This window comes from Vipera berus (assembly GCF_964194415.1).
Source record: "Vipera berus genome assembly, chromosome: Z".
NCBI classification, from domain to species: Eukaryota; Metazoa; Chordata; class Lepidosauria; order Squamata; family Viperidae; genus Vipera; species Vipera berus.
Genome location: NC_138205.1, coordinates 24,757,417 through 24,763,429, shown reverse-complemented (window position 1 = coordinate 24,763,429; position 6,013 = coordinate 24,757,417). Strand labels below are relative to the sequence as shown.

At 37.7% G+C, this 6,013-nt stretch overlaps 1 pseudogene across 1 annotated transcript; it reads right to left on the bottom strand.

Moving 5' to 3' along the window:
* Window positions 1-1,084: 1,084 nt before the first annotated feature.
* Window positions 1,085-2,765, bottom strand: LOC308678733 (olfactory receptor 14A16-like; annotated as a pseudogene). The gene has a single exon. The product of its transcript is annotated as an olfactory receptor 14A16-like (transcript).
* Between the last annotated feature and the right edge of the window lie 3,248 nt (window positions 2,766-6,013).

Genomic DNA, 6,013 nt, shown 5'->3' with positions numbered 1-6,013 from the left:
GCTACTGTGCCCCTCCACCCACTTCTCCTTAACTTACAGTTTTGTAGGCTTTCCCAGCAGCCTCTGGCAGTTTAAAAGCAAAGAGGGTCCAATCAAGGACTAGCTACTGTGCCCCTCCACCCACTTCTCCTTAACTTACAGTTTTGTAGGCTTTCCCAGCAGCCTCTGCAGTTTAAAATCAAAGAGGGTCCAATCAAGGACTAGCTACTGTGCCCCTCCACCCACTTCTCCTTAACTTACAGTTTTGTAGGTTTACAAGCAAACAAAGTTATAACTAGCAGCCAGCATGGTTTTTGTTAAAAACAGATCATGCAAAACCAATCTTATTTCATTCTTTGATAAAGTGACTAAACTAATAGAGCAACAAAATGCTGTGGACTCATCAAATTTGCAAATTTGCAGATGGCACCAAAGTGACAGGAGTAGCCAACACTACAGAAGACAAACTCAAACTCAAAAAGATCTTGACAAACTTGAACAATGGGCCCTATACAACAAAATGAGTTTCAATGTGAAGAAAAGCAAAGTTTTACATTTAGGCAGGAAAAATCAAAGGTACAAATACAGACTGGGTGAGACCTGGCTTAAAAACAGTAAATATGAAAGGGACCTTGGAATCCTAGTGGATGATCACTTGACCATGAGTGAGCAGTGTGCAGCAGCAGCCAAAAAAGCTAATACAATCTTGGGTTGTATAAACAGAGGCATAGAATCAAGATCACATGAAGTATTAGTACCGCTTTATAAAACTCTAGTAATACCACACCTGGAATATTGTAGCCAATTTTGGTCACCAGGGTTTTGTTTGTTTGTTTGTTTTTTGAGTGCCAGTGCCATGGTGGGATGACATCCTTTGGAAGCTCCCGAAGGATTGTTGCTTTTCAGCTGGTTGGGGGATCTGTCTGAGTTTCAGACAGAGCAGAGCTGTCCTGTAGGGATGGTGAAGAAGGGAGGCACAGTTTTGGCAGCACAGGAGAGATCGCAATCTCCTGGAGAGCCGACAGAAGCTTCCTGGACCAGCAGCTGTCAGACAGCCATTGTGAACCGTCACAAGCCAGGGCAGCCACTTGGAAGATCCTGAAAGTAAGTTTGGAGGATTGCCTGGGTGAGAAGATTGAGAATCCTTAAATGCTGGAAACTGGGGGGGGGGGAAATAAGAAGAATTTGAAGCCGTGGAGAAGTGGGGGAGGGGAGTGGATTTTTTAAACTGCTCCTCTCCTGGAACTGCAGCAGCGGACAATAATGGAAGGCAAAAAAAGGCAATGAATTAAGTATCTTGGCTGAGAATACTCTTGAAGTTTAAGAAAAAAAAGGGAGAGTAAGTGACCTTGAATGACAGCTGCTGAACTCACTGATAAGAAGTTTACAGAGTCTGGTTTTGTTTTTGTTTTTCTTTCTTAGTTTGCGGAATGGTGAATTGTTTTTTACTTTGATTTTTTTTTCTTTTGGACTAAGGCATAGAGACTCTGAAATGAACAAAGAGCATAACCTGTATGGATTAATTTCTTTCTTTTTTTTAGATATAAGGATATTTGGTTTTTTCCTTCTCTTTTTCTTTCTTTTTTCCTTTGTACTCACCTTTACTTGTTGCTGAAATTTTTTGTACTCTTTTTTTTTTGAAGTACATTTGGATTATAATACCCCATCAACATTTGGATTACAAACTACTGGAGAAAATGAAGAAGACCACCACACACCCAGCAACAGCTGCCCTAATATCACAGAATCTGGTGGCACAGAAATCACTGGACAACACAACGCAGCAAGATACATACAACATGGAATTGAAAAATATGATACTGGCTCTACACACAGACTTCAAAGAAGGGATTGGCAAAATAGAAGAGGACCTAAAAGAGGTCAAAGAACTGATGGAGAAAAATGAACAAACATTGCTTCATCCAGGATGAAACTGATTTGTTTCCATGCATAAATATCACACTTAAACATTTTCCACAATACAATTTTGATCTCTCTATTCCTCCTAGTGTACATAATCAAATTCATTAAAGGAGGAATCACAGAATATAATACAGCAGTTACTACATCCACATCTGAAGGAGAGTCCAAAGTAGGCTTTAAGTAAGCAATAGCTCCAGTGCTGATTGTCAAGGAGATGACAATAAGATTGGGAAAACAAGCTGAGAAGGCCTTATTTTGTCCTTGTGAAGTAGGAATTCTAAGCACAGATTTGAAAATCTGCACGTATGAAATAATTATAAAACCAAAGCAACCCAGGAAAATACATGCATTGAATACAATAACTCCAACGTCAATGAGGTATGCATTATCACAAGATATTTTCAGAAGTTGTGGGATTTCACAGAAGAACTGATTGAGAACATTGGAACAAAAAGTGACTGCAAAGGTGCTACAATTATGCCAGGCAGAGTAAAAAAGACCAGCTATCCATGCAATGGCTGCCAACTGAAGGCAAGCTTTTGTGTTCATTATGCTTTCATAGTGTGGTGGATCACAGATAGCAATGTATCTATCATATGCCATGGCCGTGAGTAGGAAGAAATCTGCTAACATGAAGAAGAATAAAGAAAATACTTGTGTGATGCACCCATAGTAGGAAATCTCCCTGGAATTAAAAAAAACACATTTATATTGGCTTTAGGAATAATGACAGAAATGGACCCAAGATCCATAACTGATAAATTCATTAAGAAAAAGTACATAGGTGTATGGAGTTGATGATGGAAGGACATTGCTGAGATAATAAGAAAATTTGCAATCAAAGCAGCTAAGTAGATCACTAGAAAAAAATGAAAAGTAGTATATTTTGTTCAAACTGCTCAGAAAAATCCAGGAGAAGAAAAATAGTGATGTCACTTAAGTTAGACATATTTTTCCTGGAGAATGTTCACTGCATTTCTGTGGAAACAATACAGATTATTCAATCATATAGCAATGGAGCCTTGGTGGAGCAGTGGGCTAATGCCTCCTTAAGTAACACCAGCTGCCTGCAATTAGTGCAGGTTCGCATCCCACCAGGCTCAAGGTTGACTAAGCCTTCCATCCTTCTGAGGTAGGTAAAATGAGGACCCAGATTGTTGGGGGCAATAAAGCTGACTTTGTAATAATGCCTTTTGGGGGGGGCGAAAGCCCTAATAAGCAGGCATATACATAGAATGAAGGCTATTGCTAAGTACATTGGTTTGTGCTTAAATTGTAAGCCGCCCTGAGTCTTTGGAGAAGGGCGGGATATAAATGGGATTAAAATAAAAATAAAAATAAAAAATAGACTTTCTATTATGAATAGTAATGGATGGGAAATATTCAGGAATTTTTCGGATTCTGAACTACACTAGAAAGTTTGTGGTGAAAGAAAGTAGTGGTTCTGTTTCATATATTTGACAAGAAAATTATTTCTGGTCTCTATCACAAGGCATTAAAAATCTTGTCTTGCCGTCACAAATAGGGTAGGTTGGGTGTATCTGTTTCTTAGTTTTATTGAACGTGAGATGTTAAGAGTATTCTCAGCTGCGATTCTGTAATTGGATGTGAGGGCAATCTGGCTGCGACATCTGTCACCCCATTGATCGCCAGGGTTAATTTGGCTGATCTGGCTGGCTAGGCGGGTGTCCCCTTCCTCCCTCACCACTCCATGTGCATCCCTCCTGAAGCTGCGTGCTCGGTGGAAGAGGATGACCATCCCAGATAGAAGGAGTGTACCGATCTTCGGTCAAGGGTATACAATAGCTATTCTGTAATTTATGTTGTTTCCAGCTTTGGTTGCTTTTATTTTATTTTAATCATTAGCCTCCCAGAATTATATACATAAGATGGATGCCCATATTAAGTAAACAAAGAAACAAACAAAAATAGACATGAACATCAAGTCATCTGGAAATTACTTGATCTTGGAAAACTATATTGTTTTAATCTTACACATTTTAATATATTATTTTTTTTTATTCCATTTATATCCCGCCCTTCTCCGAAGACTCAGGGCGGCTTACAAGCTTAGCAGTAGCCTTCATTCTATGTATATGCCTGCTTATTAATTTGATGAATTAAATATCATATTCCTGCCCCCCAAAATCACCTCTATTCAAAATTTATTTTAATGTTAAAACACTGTTTTACTTACCTTTAGGAGGTTGAATCCCTCTCAAATTTTATAGGAATTAAGGGTTTTTTTCTAAATTATGTGGATGCACATAATTATGCTATACGTCTATAATAAAGAGTAAAATGAAAGATGAAAGAGTTGATACACACAGAGAAAAAGTATGATATATAGAAAAGAGATAAATTACCTCTCAATGCAACATCTTAATTCATCTTAATGGTATTTGCATTAAAGTATCACTGAAGAAAGATTACACAGCCTATAATACATTTCCAAGAAATCCATGCTTTTCTGATTATGAGTTGGATGAGATCACAATACTTTTTTCATTCTGTTGAATTATATTTTATAAGTATGTCTGCAGTACCACAGAGTCCAGTATAGATGAATAATGGATATCCCAAGAGAAATTAGTGTATTAGTAATTTGAAATAACTCTCTCTGAAGAAAAAAAATCCTTAAATGTCACAACATATCTATAAGTATTTGTGTTCATATACCTACTGATAAACAGTATATTTTCCTTGAAATGCTGGGTGTGGCCAACTTGACCCAGCCAACTTGCTATGGCCAATTCACCCCGGGACAACTCGCTGTGGTCCTCTTACCATGATACAACTTGCTGTGGGACAATTCAACAAATAAATTTAAATATGTAAAGTAATTAAAATGTATTTCTTTTTGTCATTCACATTTCATTTTGTCCCCCCCTTTGGCATCCTTTCTTTAATAGCTCTATTCCACCATTTCTTTGATATTAGTGTCATTCTTGTTCTGCAGCTAGTTGTCCTGTGGTGAGTTGGCTGCAGCAAGTAGACCATGGCAAGTTAGTGATGGCAAATTGGCTGTGGCAAGTTGGCCACACCTAGTTGCCCCATTTCAAGGAAAATATACTGTTTATCAGTAGATATATGAACAAAGTACTTATAGATATTTTCCTTCCCATAAAAGCAAATATATGTTTTCAAATACTTGGTGAATACTTTATATGGGAAGAAGGGTGTTTGAAATGATTTATTTATTTATTTTATTTATTTTAATTCCATTTATATCCCGCCCTTCTCCGAAGACTCAGGGCGGCTTACAAGCTTAGCAGTAGCCTTCATTCTATGTATATGCCTGCTTATTAGGGCTTTCACACACACCCCAAGCGGCATTATTACAAAGTCAGCTTATTGCCCCCAACAATCTGGGTCCTCATTTTACCTACCTCGGAAGGATGGAAGGCTGAGTCAACCTTGAGCCTGGTGGAATGCGAACCTGCACTAATTGCAGGCAGCTGGTGTTACTTAAGGAGGTATTAGCCCACTGCTCCACCAAGGCTCTTGGTGGATTTGTACTGGTTTCAATAAATGAATAACTGTTTCTCGTAATGTTCAGTTAAAATCTATTGCCCTATAATGTAAGATTTATTCCTATATTTTAGATCTAATTTGGCAGTGTTTCTCTTTTCTGTGAAAGATAGAAGAGACAATATTTTTGCAGGAAAATCGTGCAACACTCAATGATCAAAAGCCTGCTCTTTTTTAATTTGCACAGCATGGATGCAAAAAGGGATGGCACTTCAATCATCTCCTTGAAGTTGGATCTTGATCGTTTTCAACAAAAGTATTATTTGTACTTTTGCTTACAGAATTAGCATTAAAGGAAGAGTTACAATACAGAATCTTGGAAAATGAATGTGCAATTCTCCAATCCTGATAGATAATTCCTTAAACTAGAGTCTCTATGATTTGTTTGAACTTCTTTTTTCCAGATTATCTAATTAAAGGACTAATATTTTACCAAATAAGATTGGAAGATTCATATGCTTTTTTATTTCCAATGTTTTGAAATACTCTCTGTTCTCCCAGGGCATCTAAAATATCTCTGACATGTGCATGACATGTCACCTCTATAACCCTGAAGGCTTTATGATGTCTTATATTGCAC